The 19331-nt window shown below is 43.3% G+C and overlaps 1 protein-coding gene across 1 annotated transcript in view; it reads left to right on the top strand.

Moving 5' to 3' along the window:
- The window catches only part of LHFPL3 (LHFPL tetraspan subfamily member 3), a gene marked incomplete at its 5' end in the record, with an annotated part of 257506 nt that overhangs the window by 168742 nt on the left and 69433 nt on the right, over nt 1-19331 (top strand). The gene's annotated exons all lie outside the window — the stretch shown is intronic.

Here is a 19331-nt window from a genome sequence, read left to right as displayed (position 1 = left end):
AGTTACCATCTCCCCATGCTCCTATTAAGATTTTAAGAGCAGCATAGGAGGTGGCAGGGGAGGGGGAGCGAAGGTTTAACACTTTCTTCTTGCTATGACCTACCCCCTTGTGCTGCTGACTGGGGAACAGCTGGGGTGGTGAAAAGCTTGCCAGGATACGCACATTTTCCAAAGCCTGTTAGGAAATATGGTCAGTGCCCAGAGAATGAACAAAATTCATTTGGATAAGGAATAAAGACGTTTTAGAAAGGAAAACGCCACGATGGTTATCACCTATAGAAGCGCTATCAGTAAAGAAGACCAACATTAAAAGAGATTGGGGTACCTATAAAGATATTATAGAATTCAAATAAGGGAAACCAAACTTAAAAAAGAAAGAAAACATACAAAACTGGATCAAAGACTGGGTCCAGTATTTCCAATTAAATGAGATATTCAGGAAAGACAAAGAAAGAGGATTTTCTGAGGAAAACTCAGAACTCAAAAAAGTCTTATTGGGCAACAAATAAAAACTAGTTTCAAAAATTTATAAAATCTTATTAGAGTGGGAAGACTAAGGAAGAAATGACAAAGACCCCTATGATCCAACAGACAATTGACCTAGGACACAACATTCATAGGTCCTCTTGGGAAAAACTGTGGAAAACCACAATAAACCTCCCAGCATGCTATACCCTAAAAGAGAACCTACAAAAGGTGATATATAGATGGTACCTCACCCCTAGTAAACTAGTAAAAATGTATAAAAAGGAAAGCAATTTATGTTGGAAATGTGAAGAGATTGAATGGACATTTATACACATGTGGTGGGGCTGTAAGAAAGCCAGAGAGTATTGTGAGAAGATATACTCAAAACTGAAAAAGATGTTCAGGGTCTCATTTCCCAAGAAACCAGAGATGTTCTTATTGAGTATAGTAGAGGGGGAAATACCCAAGATAGTAATTAGTCTTTTTCTCTACACAATAACAGCGGCCAGAATAATGTATGCCCAAAGGTGGAAGGACAAAAATAATTCCACAAAAATAGACTGGCAAAATAAGCTAATAGAATACGCGGAGCTAGCAATGTTGACTGCAAAGATTAGAAATCAGGATGAGTCGGATGTAAAAGAAGAATGGGAATACTTTGGCAAATATTTAAAGAAATATTACAATCAGATAAATTTCCAAGTGGGGTTAGATATATGAGCAGCAGTTAAAATAAGCAGAAGAAGGGTGGTCATTAAGGAGATGCAGCTTAACAAGGACTAATTAAGAACCCGCAGAGGGGTGTGCATGGAAGTCAAGGACTGTAAGATAAACAATGACAATGATTGATGTACTAAGACATGTAAAATGCATAAATGAAAAAAGAAAATAAAGTATTTATTGATTAAAAAAAGAATGAACAAAATCGGTCTATATATACACATTTTTCAAGGTGTGCTGAAGATTATCTCTATTGCCTGGGGAATGTACACAATTCCCTCTTCATGGAAGGATTATGTACCAGTCCTGAGGCCTGGTGAATGTGCACAGTACTGCTCAACTCATATCCCCCTTAACATGAAACACAAAGTCAGTTTCCTGTTCTGATTTGAACATTATGGCTGAAAGGCCACCAAAAAGGAATGAAGAAACACAACATCTGGCCTTTACTGATATCCATGTAGCAGAAAGCAGAGAATGGTGAAAGACTATGATTTTTAATCCATCTAGGATATTCTGGATGGCACTTCATGGTCATGATATTGTGGGAATCTCAGGTACAGTGGTGCCCCGCTAGACGAAAGGGTTTTCCGTTTTGGAGGCGCTTCGCAAAACGAATTTCCCTATGGGCTTGCTTTGCAAGACGAAAATGTCTTGCGAGTTCCTGCGGGGTTTTTTCCCTTTCCCCCCCCTTTTCGTAAGCCCTAAGCCGCTTATCAGCTGATCTGCTAAAAGCCGCTAAACCGCTAATAGCGCTAATCCGCTAAGCTGTCAATGGGCTTGCTTCGCAAGACGAAAAAACCGCTATACGAAGAGCCTCACGGAACGGATTAATTTCGTCTTGCGAGGCACCACTGTATAGAAAACTGCAACAACAAAAAATGCAAATTCTGCTTCCAAAGAAAATACAATCTGTGCACTGAAAGTAAATATAGCCTTGGAAATGCCCTTAACCCTCTCAGTTCGAATTGTGTGATTGGGTTTTGATCAGACACTGCGGCATCCTAAAAAGCAGCTTACAACTCAGGGTTCTTTCATCATTGACTTTTCCCAACCTTCTTAAACAATTTTTTTGTGCAGTTTGGCTTCCTTGGCCAAAAACTTCAGGCTGATTCATGAGCAACTCTTCACTGGAAAGTAGTTCTTTGGGAGCTGCCAAAAAAAGATCCACAATGTGGTATTAGAATTGCTTTCTAAAAACAATTGCTTTCAATTTTCTGCTATAATCTTAGAAGCAGGGTCTTAGGATAAGGACCCTCCAACACTTCACAGAATGACTGAGGAAAGCTTGGGAGAATGCAATGATGATGAAATTTGCAAGCAAAAGGAATGCTGTTAAATATAATTGCCAAAATAAGTTTATTTGGAGATGGGCCTTGTTCATACAGTGCTGGAATCATAAAAGTAGCAGATGAAATACCTCATTACAACTTATTTACTTTAATGTAGCAAACCGACACTGTGTAGACTTTTTTGATCTCTCGATTTTCTCGCTTCTTTGTCTAGTCCTTGTTTAAAGCCTTCCAAGTTGGCAAATAAATTATGCAAAAGAGTAAAGCAGGAGAACTAAATACATAAGACTTATACATGTCTCCTCAAATATGCATAATGTATACAGAAATGGGTTTACATTTATGCATGGGCAGCCATTTTCCCCACCCCATCTAAGGGTCACAGAGTTTTGGATTAAGCCACTATCTGTAAATACTGTTCTATTTATCAACCTAGCCATTAAGTATCATAGATTCGTAGAACTGTTGAGTTGGAAGGGGCCCTGAGGATCATCTGGTCCAACCCCCTGCAATGCTGGGGTCGCACCTGCAACCTCGGCGTTATCAGCATTGCACTCTAACCAACTGAGCTATCCCAGTGTGCATCTTGAATGATTTGTTCAAGGTAACACTAGCTCCTATGACTAAACACTTGGTTAACTGAAGACTGAATAACAGCACACTTTCTCATTGTGCTGTTCTGTCTATCGATGGTATGTGGTTGTGGTTGTTTAAAGTCATAATGAATCGGAGCAGTTTGCCTTTTATTTATTTCTTTAAGATGTAGCCAAGTCCATAGGCTTTTGCATACTAATGCTGCCTTTCTCCCACTTCCCCCTGAACTCATTCAAACAGCTAAAATAATAACAATTAATCTCTAAGGCAGGGGCTTAACCAAATAATCTGAGCAGCTGTCCCCATTGCAGTGCTTGGGAAGTACGTGTTATTTACTGTTGCACTTCCTCACGGGTAGCATTACTGTGTGAGTTATTAAGCTCTTGAAGAATGTTATCTCTTCACAAAGGCTCTAAATTTGACTACAAAGCCTTCGGAAGTGGCAAGACAGTTGAGAATGAGCCCTGGATTATAAATATTGGGATTTTAAAAATATTGAGCCTGAGCCTGAGGCACTGTGAATGTGTCAGAGTCAGGTTTCCTGTTCTAAGCAGACATCAAAGGATTCCTGCGAACTGTGCAAGGGTGTCTGAAATGCCCCACACATTCAGGCACTCACAGACACACCTGTCCTGAATTTGGTCCCAAGGACTTGCTGGGGAGTGAGCTGGGTATGGGGGTTCATTTGGAGGGTTCAGCTTCAAGGTAAAGATTTGGACTTGATGACTACAGAGTCTGATAGATATATATTCCTTTACATCCCAGTCTTAGATGGGACTCATAGCAGTCTCCCATTTAAGACATTGGTGCGGTCTGGAGAGCATCTTGGTTTCAGCAACTCTGCAGTTTCTGCCAGGTACTCAACAGACCATGCACTGGGCCCCATCTCAAAGACCTGCTGAAGCTACTGAATCAAGGTTGAAGAAAAGGAGTCCTCGTGCTACACTTACACGCACATTGCCAAAACATTCCTCATGTTATCTGCCCCCTCTGTTTCCATTTGATGTCAGACATGTGACTGAGGAGAGCCTTCTTGGTTGATGCTCACCTGGCACCAGTTCCAAAATCATATTAGCTGTGGTGCCATTTTATTTGCCTGGGATTTTTATAGTATAAGCTGGGTCTGAGTTGTTGTTTCTTAATCCGTTCCACTGAATTGTATCAGGGTTGTGCGCTTTTTTTAGCTGCTGCTTCCAAAAACAAAGGTTGACTAAATTTACCCAACTGATGCTTCAGACAAATGGCATCCCACATGGTTAGGTCCCATGTGGTTCCTGGTTTCTATGGCAGCCACTCTGCTCCCATAAGGAACGAAGAGGGACATTTCATCTGGGCAGGTGGCAAAACAACATACACATGGACATTTCCACTCAACGCTGCTCTTCTCGTCCACTGGAAAGGTCAGAACACTTTTCAAGTTGTGAGGCGAGGCGCAACCTTAAAGCCCTTGGAATGCATCAAACTGTGAAGAACAACCTCATGATTCTTAGCGGTATATTTAAGCTTCCCTAATCAGTTGGGTTTTATAGGAACGTCTTGCGAGTCTTGCGAGTTTTTCCCCCTTCCCCCCCCTTTTTCTAAGCCGCTAAGCCACTAATAGCCACTAAGCCGCTAATAGCCGCTAAGCCGCTAATAGCGCTAATCCGCTAATCCGCTAATAGGGATGCTTCGGAAGACGGAAAAAACGCTAGACGAAGAGACTCGCGGAACAGATTATTTTCGTCTTGTGAGGCACCACTGTATGTGGGTAACACAGTCACGTTCCACAACTGGATCTCCACAGTGAGCCTCGGAACTACAAAAGTGTTTTAAGAGATGTAGGAGGTTTGAATCAAATAACGAAAGGGCGAAAACAACCTCCGAAGGTGACTGAACCTCCCTTTCCCCTTGTGATATATAGGTGGGCAGCTCAGGAGAAGATTTGGGCATACAAGTACAGTCACAATAGCTATTTCTGCAGAACTTTAGATTGTTCAAAGCACCTTCACATGCATTATCTTTTGATCCTTGGAAAGTCCCATAATGTAGACACATATTTCTCCCCACGTGATAGAGGTGGACTGAGGCTAAAAGAGAATGACTTAACTTAAGGCCAGCTCAGAGCATAGAAAGTTGTCTCATATCATGTAAGACCATTGGTCCGTCTTGCTAAGTATTGTCTCTGCTGAGTGGCTGCCACTTTCCAGGGCCACAGGTAGGAGTCTTTTCCAGTCTTACCTGGAGATGCCAGTGGCTAAACATTTTACATGCCAAGCATGTGCTCTTTATTGCCAGAAATAATCAACTTGCCCCCAGAAGCAGACTTCACTGTGAATTGAAAGATGCTACTAACATTTCTGTTTTAGTCAAAACAAAATAAAAAAATTCCTTCCAGTAGCACCTTAAAGACCAACTAAGTTAGTTCTTGGTATGAGCTTTCGTGTGCATGCACACGAAAGCTCATACCAAGAACTAACTTAGTTGGTCTTTAAGGTGCTACTGGAAGGAATTTTTTTATTTTGTTTTGACTAGGGCAGACCAACACGGCTACCTATCTATTTCTGTTTTAAACACCAAAAGTTCAAAATAGATGTTTGCCTTCCTGGAACTATGCTGGTTCACCGCTATCCTAGTACAAATAGCTTTAATATAAGGGGAAAATCTCTGTGTTAACACCAGTTTCCCAAGCCTCTAATTTACTGGAACTCAGCTTCATTTATTGAGGTTTAACACAAATGTTAGGGATAGGGATGCAAAGTGCATGCTGGTTATAATCCTATTACATGCTTACCTAGGAGTAAGACCCAGTGGGGGGACTCGATGGCCCTTGTGGTCTTTTCCAACTCTATGATTCTATGATTCTATGAATAGGCATGCATTAGGTTAAATTGCCAGGGATAGAGTTTTTTTAACCTTCTCATCCTTTTTCTGGGATACCTTTCAATCCTAGTTCAGTGTGGTAAGCAGAAGGGAAATATTATTTCCTTGATTCATACTGTCAACCCAATGCAAACAATCCTCAGTTTTGTTATCATGAAAACAAGGTGTGATGGTTCCAAAAATACCAAACATGGTTTAGTGCTAGATGAATAAGTCTTAAAGGATCCAAAGGCTTGCATACGCTTTCTTCTTATGTGTTGCGATACGTTCCCTTGTGTGTTGCGGTTCTGTTCATGGTCTGTGGCAGAAGCCTATTTGCCATTTTATTCCCACAGCAGAGTATGCTTTGTAGTTGTCCTGAAAACCCGGATGGGAAACTAGGATTTCCTATTCATTTCCCATCCTAGGTTGCAGGAGAAGCATGCACTGTAGCTTACTGGAAGCTAGGCAGCAATGATGGGATTGCAGTGCTTGAGGGGAGGGAGAGCAAGGAAAAGGGACTATATAAACCTGAGGGTCCTCCAAGGCTCCTTCGCCTTGGTAAACCGTGGGCTGTTATTTCATCCAAACCAGCTCACTGCTTGTGAGCTCCTGGCACACGGAGGCTTTGCAAAAGTGCTTCCAACAGGTACTGCTGCAAAGAGTTCCCCACATACTGATGATTCACACAATATTTTCTCCTGTAGGGGTGGAGGATAGCCATCTTAAATGACCTGGAGTTCTTTTGGCATGTAATTTGTAGGACACTGCAGAAGCTTTTCAGGAGTGGTGCAAAATTCCACTTCTCAAACACCTGCTTACTGTAAGGAGAAAACGACATATAGATCACCCATGTGGTGTAATTAATACAAGAATTGGCTGGCTCCCTAGATTCAAAGCACAGAGCTTAATGCACTCTCCAGTAAGAGAGCCCCAGCAGAGTTTAAAAGTCACAAAATATGCAGTGACAGTGAAGCATTAGGAATATAGGCTGTTAGACCTTTTAATATCCCATTTAGTCCACTGACAGCGCTCCCCCCATTTCTACACCTCTCACAAACAGACCACACTGCTTAGTAAGTTTAAATGCTTTACTTACAGAGTTCAAAGGTTAGATTCATGTGCTATTCCATGCAGCAACAAGTAAACACAGGCAGAAATCTTGGGATACAAAATATTCTGAAATAGCTCTAAGCATGCAGTCTGAGCTAGTAACTTGGTGAGTTCACATGGTGAAAAAGAGTGGACAAAGAAGGAAACTTAACTTCCCTCCAGGTGAGGGGCATGACCTAGCTGAGTCTAAGAATACAATTCTATGATCTTAACCCCTTCATGCATTAACTAGCCCAAAGCTTGCTAGTTATATCTGACTGCGATTTCCCACATATACTTCCTTTAGAGAGCTGCCATAAATTCACTGTAGGTACAAAACCTCCTTTTAAATGTCTGGAAATGAAATACTCTCAAATTCTTTAGTCTTTGATTGTTATTCCAGTGGGGTCTTATGTCTTTTAGAGGTGAAGGGTACACCAAAGTGCACTTGAAATGACAGGACATGTTTTTAAACAAGATATTTCAGAGCACTAATTGGGAGTTTGGGGCATGAGAGGCACTCGGTGACATATTTAGAAGAACAGGCACGAAAGGGCATGGCTCTGATACTATAATACAACCCTAGGAACTGTCAGCATGGAAGGAAGGGATGTGGAATGGTAAAGTGATGCTCTTCTGAGGGTGAGGATCAAGAATTGTTTCATGGTATACTGCTGTGCTCCTCTGCCATTTCAAAGTTAGCCTTTAGCTTCTAATTCCTGGATTTAGAGCAATCGTTGAGATCCTGCTGAGAATTAATTGGCACGTGCCCTTTAGCTTATCCAGAAAACGGGACTAACGGGTAAAGAGCAAGCCTTGCCGCCTTCCCTCGGTCAGTTTTGTCTTTTTCATGCTACCCTCCTGCTGTTTGGTTGCTGGTTGTTAGCTTTATTCAATGCAGGGCAAAGATGACACATTATTGAGAGAAATAAATATCCTCCACTTCCCGCCATAGCTGCCTTGTTATTTTCTTGAAGGAGGCTGACAATCTCCTCCCGAACATGTCTTTCTAAGGTCTCTGTGACATGATTAGCTGCTGTAACTTTGCAGTCGGCTATCACGCTAGCATTTGTGTTGGTTTTAAGGGACTATGCAACTCCCATGGCCACCAATTAGGCTGCAAGTCGGTGACGTTTCAGGTAAAGCGGATATCAGGCAAAGGAAATTGCTTGTGTGTGAAGTACGCCTTGATTGACCTCCTGGAGTCAAGGTCTTACAGGAGGAAGGGAATCAATTCGTTATATACACTCGTATCTCCAGAGGAGCTGCAGTCCCTGGTGAAATCTGAAAGCTGAGGTTCAGAAGACTTTAGAAATTAAATCCGTACTGATGGAGCACACAGAAGATGTAGAACATATGTAACATAATAGCTCTCTTCAAATATATGAGGAGTTGTCATATAGAAAGTGGGGCAGGCTTGTTTTCTGCTTCACTGGAGTGCAGGGCTAGCACTAATGAGAATGAAAAGCAAGGAGGCAGATTTTGGTTAATCGTTAGGAGGAACGTTCTAAGAGGAAGAGGTGTTTGGCGTACAACATACGATCACAGTAGGACGATGGGAAGTTCTGCTTTTCTGCAACTATTTAAGCAGGGGCTCCGTGGCCCTCTGCCGGGGATGCTGTTGTTTCAAGATTCCTGCACTGTATAGGGCAGCTCGACTGCATGATCTCCAAGGTCCCTTTAAGCCCTAAAATTCTATGAATCAGTAAATAATATGTTGCCGAGCATTATATGCAGTAAAAACAAGAAAGACCATGGTAGCAAAGAACTTAAAAACCTCTGGAAATTATATGCAGCACTTACTTAAAATGGACAGATGCAAGCCATAAATGATGTACCGTATTTTTTGCTCTATAAGACTCACTTTTCCCCTCCTAAAAAGTAAGGGGAAATGTGTGTGCGTCTTATGGAGCGAATGCAGGCTGCGCAGCTATTCCAGAAGCCAGAACAGCAAGAGGGATTGCTGCTTTCACTTCACAGCGATCCCTCTTGCTGTTCTGGCTTCTGAGATTCAGAATAATTTTTTTCTTGTTTTCCTCCTCCAAAAACTAGGTGCGTCTTGTGGTCTGGTGCGTCTTATAGAGTGAAAAATACGGCAATATGTTGCCAAGCATTATATGCCGCTACCACTAATTCTATCTACTGTTTTTATAGATGATAACATTATTTCTCACAACTTAACCAAGCTGTACTGAATTAACACTGCAGCTAAATCCGTCCACCTGTGGTGCCCCCCCCAAAAGCACCAGTGAGTGATATCACAAGGCCTGCTGTCTAAAATCAGGCCTGTGTCCGGGCTTCAGACAATCTAGCAGAAATGCGCAGGCAATTCTCATTTCTATGTAGGGTCTGAATTAACGCTTTATGTGATGGCTTGTGCGTTTTTGCTCCTGCTCAGAATTATGTTCTTGCATATGACAGGGAAGAGAATTAATCAGAAGTGGGGGAAGATTTATAATTTACAAACCTGGAGTGTCCCCCAAAAAATGTTTAGAGGCATGATGCTTAGCATTGAAACAGTGGGGCAGTGAGTCCTCCAGGAGCGATTTTTGTTGTTGGGAATGAAGATACTGACGTAGAAATTTTTTTTAAAAAGCTACTCTGTAAACCTTTTCAAATTTTCAAAGCAAATAAAAGGAAGCCTAAACCATAGGGGTTAAGAATGGAGACCATGGGCTAGGGAGTCTGTGGCTTAAATCTCATCTCGGCACCAAATTTTCTACGTGAGTTACGGCCTTGAGAAGAGAGCCTTATACGAATCTCCATATGCAATAAGGCGATAAAAATACTTTCTTGCCTCAAATTGCTCCTGTACAAATTTCTAAAATTATTGTTGTTGTCATTAATTTCATTTCTATACCACTTTACATTTTCAAGATAAGGCTGAATGCTGTTTACATCCTGCATTAAAACATCAAATAAAACAATCTAGAATAAAACATTACTGTAGAAAGTCAAATATAAAGCATACATTCAAAGCAACATAATTAACAGGAAATTAAAATATTATCTTAAAGATTTCAAAACAGAACATTGCAAAGGAGGTCAACTACAGAATGCACATTTAAACCCAGCAAAGTTAACCAAACCTTTTTTATCTTAAACATTTCAAAAGAAAACATTACTAATATAACATGCACATCTAAAAACAGCACAGTTAACAAGAGAATAAAATATTATCATAAGCAGAGGACATATCTGCTGCTATTGCTGCCAATCCAGGCAATGGAGGTTCATGGCAGGTGGTGGAAACTCAGACAATGACCTGAGTCTGCACGAAGAGACAGTCCAGATGGTCCCTGGTCTCTTCAGCAGCTTTAGCTTTTGTAGCTGGAGTCAGTCAGGGCCTCGCCCTCCCAGGTCTGGTGGGAAAAGGCCTGAAAGCCAGGGAGCAAGTTTTCCAGAACCAACAGCCAAGATGGCTCAAAAACGATGTATGGGCTTTGAATACTTCAAATGCACCATATAAATCCTGGGTATTATTATTGTTGTTGTTTAGTCGTTTAGTCATGTCCGACTCTTCGTGACCCCATGGACCAGAGCACGCCAGGCACTCCTGTCTTCCACTGCCTCCCGCAGTTTGGTCAAACTCATGCTGGTAGCTTCGAGAACACTGTCCAACCATCTTCTCCTCTGTCGTCCCCTTCTCCTTGTGCCCTCCATCTTTCCCAACATCAGGGTCTTTTCAAGGGAGTTTTCTCTTCTCATGAGGTGGCCAAAGTATTGGAGCCTCAGCGTCAGGATCTGTCCTTCCAGTGAGCACTCGGGGCTGATTTCCTTAAGAATGGATAGGTTTGATCTTCTTGCAGTCCATGGGACTCTCAAGAGTCTCCTCCAGCACCATAATTCAAAAGCATCAATTCTTCAGCGATCAGCCTTCTTGATGGTCCAGCTCTCACTTCCATATGTCACTACTGGGGAAACCATGGCTTTAACTATACGAACCTTTGTTGGCAAGGTGATGTCTCTGCTTTTTAAGATGCTGTCTAGGTTTGCCATCGCCTTTCTCCCAAGGAGCAGGCGTCTTTTAATTTCGTGACTGCTGTCACCATCTGCAGTGATCATGGAGCCCAAGAAAGTAAAATCTCTCACTGCCTCCATTTCTTCCCCTTCTATTTGCCAGGAGGTGATGGGCCCAGTGGCCATGATCTTCGTCCCCCCCCCTTTTTTATTATTATAGTTATGTGCAATCTGAATTATGTAGGCTTTTAGAAATCCATTCTATTTGGATAATCAGGAGAAACCTTTTTCACAAAGGCTGCAGTTTACCATTGCCAATGATTCCAAAACATTTACTCCCTTTTGCAGCTATGCCTTGCAATAGTTTCATCACCGGAAGGAATCCTTGATAATCCACAGTTGTCAAAAGGAGGATGCATTTTCATAGACCACTTGCTGCTGGATTGATCACAATCCAAACTGGAAAACAGGGTCAGTGGAAATTTTCTGGGATGTCCAGCATAGGTGGGGTTTTAATAATAGGCTCTGTGGCAGGTAAGAAAATGATCTTGACTCTTGTTAAATGCATTAGCTGAAAGCTGCTGCTTTTTTTTTTTTTTTCCTTGTTCCACAGCTGAAACAGAAACAGATTGTCTGAAGGGCAGATTGTTCTTCCCAAGATCTTGTCAGCCAGTCTTCTAAAGACAAGTAAATATGGGTCCCTTGGCGTCCTAGATGAGCTGTCAAGTCTGCAAGGCACACAATGAACATTCCAGAGACATGACGTATTTTAAAGGGGTTTTATTTTGTTTGGGGCTTGGTAAATACTAGGGCTGCGAATCAGTGTAAAACTGAAACATTAGAGATGAATCATTTAAATTGGCTATAAATAATGGCTTTCCTAGGGCCACAGAATAATTTCATACCTCTGAGGGAGTGAGCCTAGTGGCAGAACTCAGCAAACGCAGGCAGCTGTCTGGGCCACAGCACCCAAATAGGCTCATCAGCACTAACAACTGGGCCTTCTATTACACTGGGTGCTCGAAAGCACCGTGGGAAATTTCAAAATGGCAGTCCACAGCTGCCTACAAACAGGGCACCTTATCCATGGAGAGGACGCAAGGCCAAGAGCCTTCTCAAATCTGGATGTGGCCCTGAGAGATAGGCGTTGGAAATCGAGCTTGGGGGAGGTAATACGTATGGGGAAATGTTTACAGTACCAAGATCTACCGTATTTTTCATCCCATAGGACGCTCCGTCCCATAGGACGCACCTAGTTTTTTTGGGGGGAAATAAAGGAAAAAATTTTTCCCTTTATTTCCCCCCCAAAAGCAGGTCGGGGAAACCGAACCAGGTCGAGGAACAGCGGGATGGCAGCGCTGCGCCTCCCTGCTGTCCCCTGAGCTTGTGGGGCTGGCTGATGTCTGCCCAGCGCGAGGGACGCTCTGCTTCAGGGCACCTCGCCCACCAGGTGGCAGGCTGCTATCCGCAGCGTGGGGAGCCCTGCGGGGACCTAGGGCTGCCTAGGCTGCGGGTGTGTTCCTGAAGTGCCGGGTGCTCTGCTTTCAGCGCGCCCGGCGCTCCAGGAAACAGGCTACTATCCGCAGCCTAGACAGCCCTGCGGGAACTCCCGCAGGGCTGCCTAGGCTGCGGATGTCTTCCTGAAGCCTGGAGAGCAAGAGGGGTCAGTGCGCACCGACCCCTCTCGCTCTCCAAGCTTCAGTGAAAGCCTGCATTTGCCCCATAGGACGCACCCAGATTTCCCCTTCATTTTTGGAGGGGAAAAAGTGCGTCCTATAGGGCGAAAAATACGGTACATCTTCCGATTTCAGGCAGAATCAGTTGAAGTCTGACAATCCAGTCCTAGACACAGGAAGAATAAAGTAAAACAGCCTGCTATTTCCTCGAGTGGACGCTTCATTCTCCACGCTGTCATCATTTCAGCAAGATGTTATATAAAAATCAGCAATTGTAGGAGACTCAGGTTTTCGGTGCTCCAGTGTTGCTTGTCTTGGAGAGAGAATGAGGGGGGGAGAGGGAGAGGGTTTAGTTGCAAGTGCTTTGCTAGGTAACCTTGGCGCTCTTTGGCGCTGGTTTGCAAAAACACCTGAACATCCACTGTCTGTCGTCCATTTGGCATTCTGAGCCGTTCCCAGGCTCTTCCCTCTGACAGTGTGTGCGAATTGGAATCACTTGGGGATTATGTGAAGTCACTGAGCAGCCGCCTCAATCTAAATACTGCTCAGCAAGAATTCTGCCTTGTATTTGATTCAGCTTGTGCCCTTTTATTTTTGAAGCCCGTGTCTCTCTACCAGTACTGTGGTACCTCGGTTTATGAACTTAATCCGTTCCAGAAGTCCATTCTTAAACCGAAACCGTACTTAAACCAAGGCTCGCTTTCCCTAATGAGGCCTCCCACCACCAGTGCCCTTCCACTTTTTGGATTCCATCCTTAGACCAAAGTAAAGTTTGCAAACCGGGACACTACTTCCGGTTTTGCAGAGTTCGTAAACTGAATAGTTCGTAAACAGGACTGTTCTTAAACTGAGGTACCACTGTATATTAAATCCCCGTTTTTCAAATTTGCAGTCTCTTTCTAAATCATGAGACAGCCAGCAGGGCTTGTCTTTTTGCATCCTAGGTGCACAGTAAAAAAAGGGTAAAGGACCCCTGACAGTTAAGTCCAGTCACAGACGACTCTGGGGTTGCGGCACTCATCTTACTTTATAGGCCGAGGGGGCAGGCGTTTGTCCACAGACAGTTTTCCGGGTCATGTGGCCAGCATGACTAAGCCACTTCTGGCGCAACGGAACACCAAAATCAGAGCAGCGCATGGAAACGCCGTTTACCTTCCTACCGGAGCGGTACCTATTTATCTACTTGCACTTTGACGTGCTTTCGAACTGCTAGGTTGGCAGGAGCAGGGACTGAGCAACAGGAGCTCACCCTGTCGCGGGGATTCGAACCGCCGACCTTCTGATCGGCAAGCCCTAGGCTCTGTGGTTTAGACCACAGTGCCACCCGCGTTGGTAGTGGTGGTGAAATCATGATGGTGCAGCCCCATAGAGTAGTCCCTAAAGTGTTTTGTTGTGTTCTTCACATGCTCAAGTTGTTGTAGCAGTCGTTTCATTGCTGCAATCTTCTCAGTGTACTGGGAGACAATGGGGCTTTAACCATGTCTGTCTTGTATGATTTGTTGTGTCATGTGATATTTTTGAATGGGCTAGGCCCTGCATCAGTAGTTGAGGAGATGGGACATCAGCCCGAAACCAACCAACCCAGTGGTAGAAAAGTGGGGCAGACCCACACAGGCAGTTGATTTCATCCCACTGAAGTTCCAAAGCTTTCCCTTCCCCTCCCACTTCTACATCCCAGAGTTTACACTAAAACTGGCAAGCTGTAATTTGGCTAAAACTGAGTATTAAACGTGTAAACCTCTTGTAGTTTTCTGCAATTCACATTACAGTGCCTAAATTGAAGCTCTTTCCTAGACAAAATAAAACTCTGGATATTTGGTCACCTGCTACAGAAAGAGATTTTCTAAGTAAGTCATCTTGCTCCTGGATCTTAATTCCAAAGGACCGAGTCAGCCTGACATTTTCTATCAGCTGCCTTGCTTGTAAGAGAGAACTTTAATACACTGTGATATCATTAATAATGATGATGAATAGAGGTTCCTCAGCAGGAGCCAGAAGTAGTGCAAGATTAAAGCTCTCCCTACATGCTGCTGCTTAAGAATGGAGACACTGACAGTATGCAGCATTAGTTGGCTTCAGCGCTCCATCAGCCAGAGAAAATCCATCTACCAAGACGAATGACAGTTCCCAGTTCTCTGTCTCATTCTAGCGCAGGGATGAGCAACCTTGTCCAGCCCTGAGGCCCTCTTTCCCTTATGAGCATCCTTCCAGGGGCCGCATCCCAGTGGTGGGTGGAGGAACCAGAGGCAAAAGTGGGGTGGAACCACATGTGTCACCTTTGTACATTGAAAGTCAGAGCCTCCTGTACTCGTCACATGCATCTTTCTATGCAGGCAAACAAAGAGGCACAAACGCAGTTCAGGACACATTCCAACCAGAAGATACATTGAGGGATGTACCCTGAGGATAGGAGATGTGGACTGGAAAGTGTCACAAGGGCCTGACAGAGGGACCTGGAGACCTTTAGGTTTCCTCAGCCCTGCTCTAGTGTAGCCAAGAAGCAGAACCTAGGATGCTTTGTAGATGAAGAGGTGGAGCTGTGGAGATGGGCATGAGCTTGATTTGCATTCTCTTGGGCGGCTAAGGGGGCAGAGAACATGCTCAGCCTCCACTCCAACGGTGTCTTCTAAAAGTGCACTTCCTTAGCTTTTCCTACCTCAGCCAGTGGTCGCCTATTATTCTCACAGAGAAAAGGGTACCAAGGGCAAAACATTTCCTCTCGATCTGATGCTAGATGGCCTATCACCCCAAAAAATAAATAAATGGTGGGATGTCTCTGTCCCATATATTAGATTTCAGAAGGATAATTAAAGGTATGTTTCATATTAAGGTTTAGTCTTGCAGTCTTAGTTTAGTTTTCCATACACACCCACACACCCCATTCCTCATAAAGAGATGCATTTTTCTTCAGAAAACAGTTCATATTTATGTAGCACTTTAGAATGTTCAAAGATCCGCAGAGGTACCTTATCTTGTGAAAAAAGAATGCATTAATCTTGCAGATAGTGCCACAGCTTTCCACAGCTTCCTGTCATAACTAAGGAAATTCTGCTTTTCGAGGAGGGGTTGGATGTCATTGAGGAAGCGAAAAACTGGGTTCAGGGACAATCCCTAGAGAGAGCGTCACTGCTTTGCCAGAGGCCCCTTTTGGGAGTCACAGGACTCAACAGTGAGGTCACCTGCATGGCCTGATAGTGCATGTATTCCCCTCATCTTGGTCTCTGAGGACTCCTCTGAACCCTCAACAGTTTTTGAGGGCACTCCTCTTCTGCCACACCACATCCAAGGGCAGCAGGAGCCTCCCCAGTTCTTCCTGGTCCAGTGCCTGAGAAATAGGATGGCCCCTTTAAACCCCAACAGTTTCATCAGGGGAGCCAAGCTTGGAGAAACCAACCAAACAGAATAACACCCCAGAGGACAGGATCACACTTCAAAACGACCTTGACAGATTAGAGAACTAGGCCAAAACAAACAAGATGAATTTTAACAGGGAGAAATGTAAAGTATTGCACTTGGGCAAAAAAAATGAGAGGCACAAATACAAGATGGGTGACACCTGGCTTGAGAGCAGTACATGTGAAAAGGATCTAGGAGTCTTGGTTGACCACAAACTTGACATGAGCCAACAGTGTGACGCGGCAGCTAAAAAAGCCAATGCAATTCTGGGCTGCATCAATAGGAGTATAGCATCTAGATCAAGGGAAGTAATAGGGCCACTGTATTCTGCTCTGGTCAGACCTCACCTGGAGTACTGTGTCCAGTTCTGGGCACCACAGTTCAAGAAGGACACTGACAAACTGGAACGTGTCCAGAGGAGGGCAACCAAAATGGTCAAAGGCCTGGAAACGATGCCTTATGAGGAACGGCTAAGGGAGCTGGGCATGTCTAGCCTGGAGAAGAGGAGGTTAAGGGGTGATATGATAGCCATGTTCAAATATATAAAAGGATGTCACATAGAGGAGGGAGAAAGGTTGTTTTCTGCTGCTCCAGAGAAGCGGACACGGAGCAATGGTTCCAAACTACAAGAAAGAAGATTCCACCTAAACATTAGGAAGAACTTCCTGACCGTAAGAGCTGTTTGACAGTGGAATTTGCTGCCAAGGAGTGTGGTGGAGTCTCCTTCTTTGGAGGTCTTTAAGCAGAGGCTTGACAACCATATGTCAGGAGTGCTCTGATGGTGTTTCCTGCTTGGCAGGGGGTTGGACTCGATGGCCCTTGTGGTCTCTTCCAACTCTATGATTCTATGATTCTATGACCACTTAAGCTGTGTTGGCTCTGGACCATCATTGGAGCAGCATCCTATTCTCATGTCTCCTGTGAGTCTTTTATCCAGAGCAGACTTCCTCAGACTCGGCCCTCCAGATGTTTTGAGACTACAACTCCCATCATCCCTGACCACTGGTCCTGCTAGCTAGGGATCATGGGAGTTGTAGGCCAAATACATCTGGAGAGCCGAGTTTGAGGAAGCCTGATCCAGACTGACTCTGAACCTAAGTCCATAGTGAGCTGACCGTGGTCCTGATCTCCTGTGAACTACCCTAGCCTTGGATCCAGCTGGGATTCAGTCACCCCTTGTGGACCCCAGTTTATAAGGAAGAGGTGACCAGCAACATTTGGAGGACCACACTGACCACTCCTGCTGCTGTAACAGGATAACTAGATCTGCACTTTCTCTTGTACACTAGAACCAAGTGCAGCTTTCCCCGTCTTCCTTTTGTTCTCTATTCATTTTATACTCAACTACTAGTTTTGATATCATTTGTTTTAAAAAGTTGCATCATTACAGTATAGTAAAAAGGCACACTTGTATATTTGCTGTATTTTTTATGGTTTCAGTAATCCAACAGCAAAAGCATTGAAGCCCTACCCTAAATACTGGAATTTTTTTCTCAGTTTCCAGAAGTCTTCTCAGTTTCCAGAAGTCTTCTCAGTTTCCAGAAGTCTTCTCAGTTTCCAGAAGTCATTACCCTTCCACTTTAAAGCATATATTCAAGGCATAAGAAGTAGAAATTTTTTTTATATAAAAAAACGAGGTTTTCAGAAAGCAGTTCTGTGCCTAATAGCACTTTCTGTACTTCTGTAGAACTGCAGCAAAGTTGGAAGGCAAAAGAATGATAGTTGTAAGGTACAATGAACATACATTACACCAAAGCATTAGAAATGCTATAAATTATTGACTTTTTAAATTTGGCTATGTGTAGTGCAACCCTGCTCATGCTTTCTCACTGTTCAATGCAGCTTAATCTTGGAAGTGTGCGTAGGATTATTAAATTAATCTGCTTTCTGTTTTTAAGTGTGTGTGGAATGATTCATGGCTCCAGTATCTTAAATGGGTGTGACATAAGGTACAGAAACCATGAATAATGCGGCAGATACTTAAAATTAAAAAGCAGAGCAATGTAAGTTACTAAAATTTGGTTTTTAGAGCATTTATAACTCTGCTGTAATTTAGATTCATTGTAGTTAAACTGACAATGGATTTATGGAAGGTTTCATACAAGAATGGAAATGGAATCATGTCTGTGCAAACTCTCAATTAGCCATAATTAACATGTCAGTGAGCTATCAAAGACATGCTAATAGTTGGTAAATAATTCCTTAATTAGGAACACTAATAGTAGCAGGTACAATAGAGGCATCACACAGCATTAGGCATGGAGTGATTAGCATAAAAACCTAAAATGTTATCCATGCACAAATAAGGGTTAGCCATTCATTTGAATGAGCAAGCCAATGTGTATTTGGCTACGTAAGAATAATACCAGTAATGAATGTATTCCAAAACCCATTCTTGTTTACTTTTGCAAATCATAAAGCACTTTTTTTTCAATAATATTGTGAAGAACATTGATTAGTCAGTTATTACTTCTGATACAAATAAGTAGCCATTGCAAATGCAATAGATAAAATTGTTAGTTCATGCATGAGAAACTGAGTACTGTGCTTTTGTGGGGGTTGTTACACATTTAAATAAAAATAAAACATCTTTCTGGAGAGGGAGAGTGCAAAATCTGTGCATTTTCCCCTTTGGAGAGGCAGTAGAGGAAGCTGTTTGAATCCAAACTGCTTCTGGGTGTTGTTGCTGTTGTTGTTGTTGTTCTTTGGTGGGAGGTGTTTAACTGCAAATGGTGTGAACAATTTGATTTTGAATCCATGGCATGCTACAGCACCAAGTACAGTGGTGCCTCGCAAGACGAAAATAATCCGTTCGGCGATTCTCTTCATCTAGTGGTTTTTTTGTCTTGCGAAGCAAGCCCATTGACGGCTTAGCGGATTAGCGCTATTAGCGGCTTAGCAGCTTTTAGCGGCTTTTAGCAGCTTATCGGCTTAGCGGATAGGCAGATAAGCGGCTTAGCGGCTTAGAAAAAGGGGGGAAAGGGGGAAAAAAACCACAGGAACTCGCAAGACATTTTCGTCTTGCGAAGCAAGCCCATAGGAAATTCATTTTGCGAAGCACCTCCAAAACGGAAAACCCTTTCGTCTAGCGGGTTTTCTGTCTTGCGAGGCATTCGTCTTGTGGGGCACCACTGTAGCCAGTTAAATAGTACATTTACATGTTTACAGAATGGAGTTCCACTGCCCGTAACCCTAAGCCTCTCCCATCACATTTTACAGTGGGGAGGAGGGAACCAAATTTATTTCACTTTCCTCTTTCATTCCAGATGTGGGGTGCTATTTGTGAGAGTTTACA

Source organism: Podarcis cretensis, assembly GCF_951804945.1.
Source record: "Podarcis cretensis genome assembly, chromosome: 10".
NCBI classification, from domain to species: Eukaryota; Metazoa; Chordata; class Lepidosauria; order Squamata; family Lacertidae; genus Podarcis; species Podarcis cretensis.
Note: the sequence above shows the minus strand (reverse complement) of the source record. Positions and strands in the feature narration are given on the sequence as shown.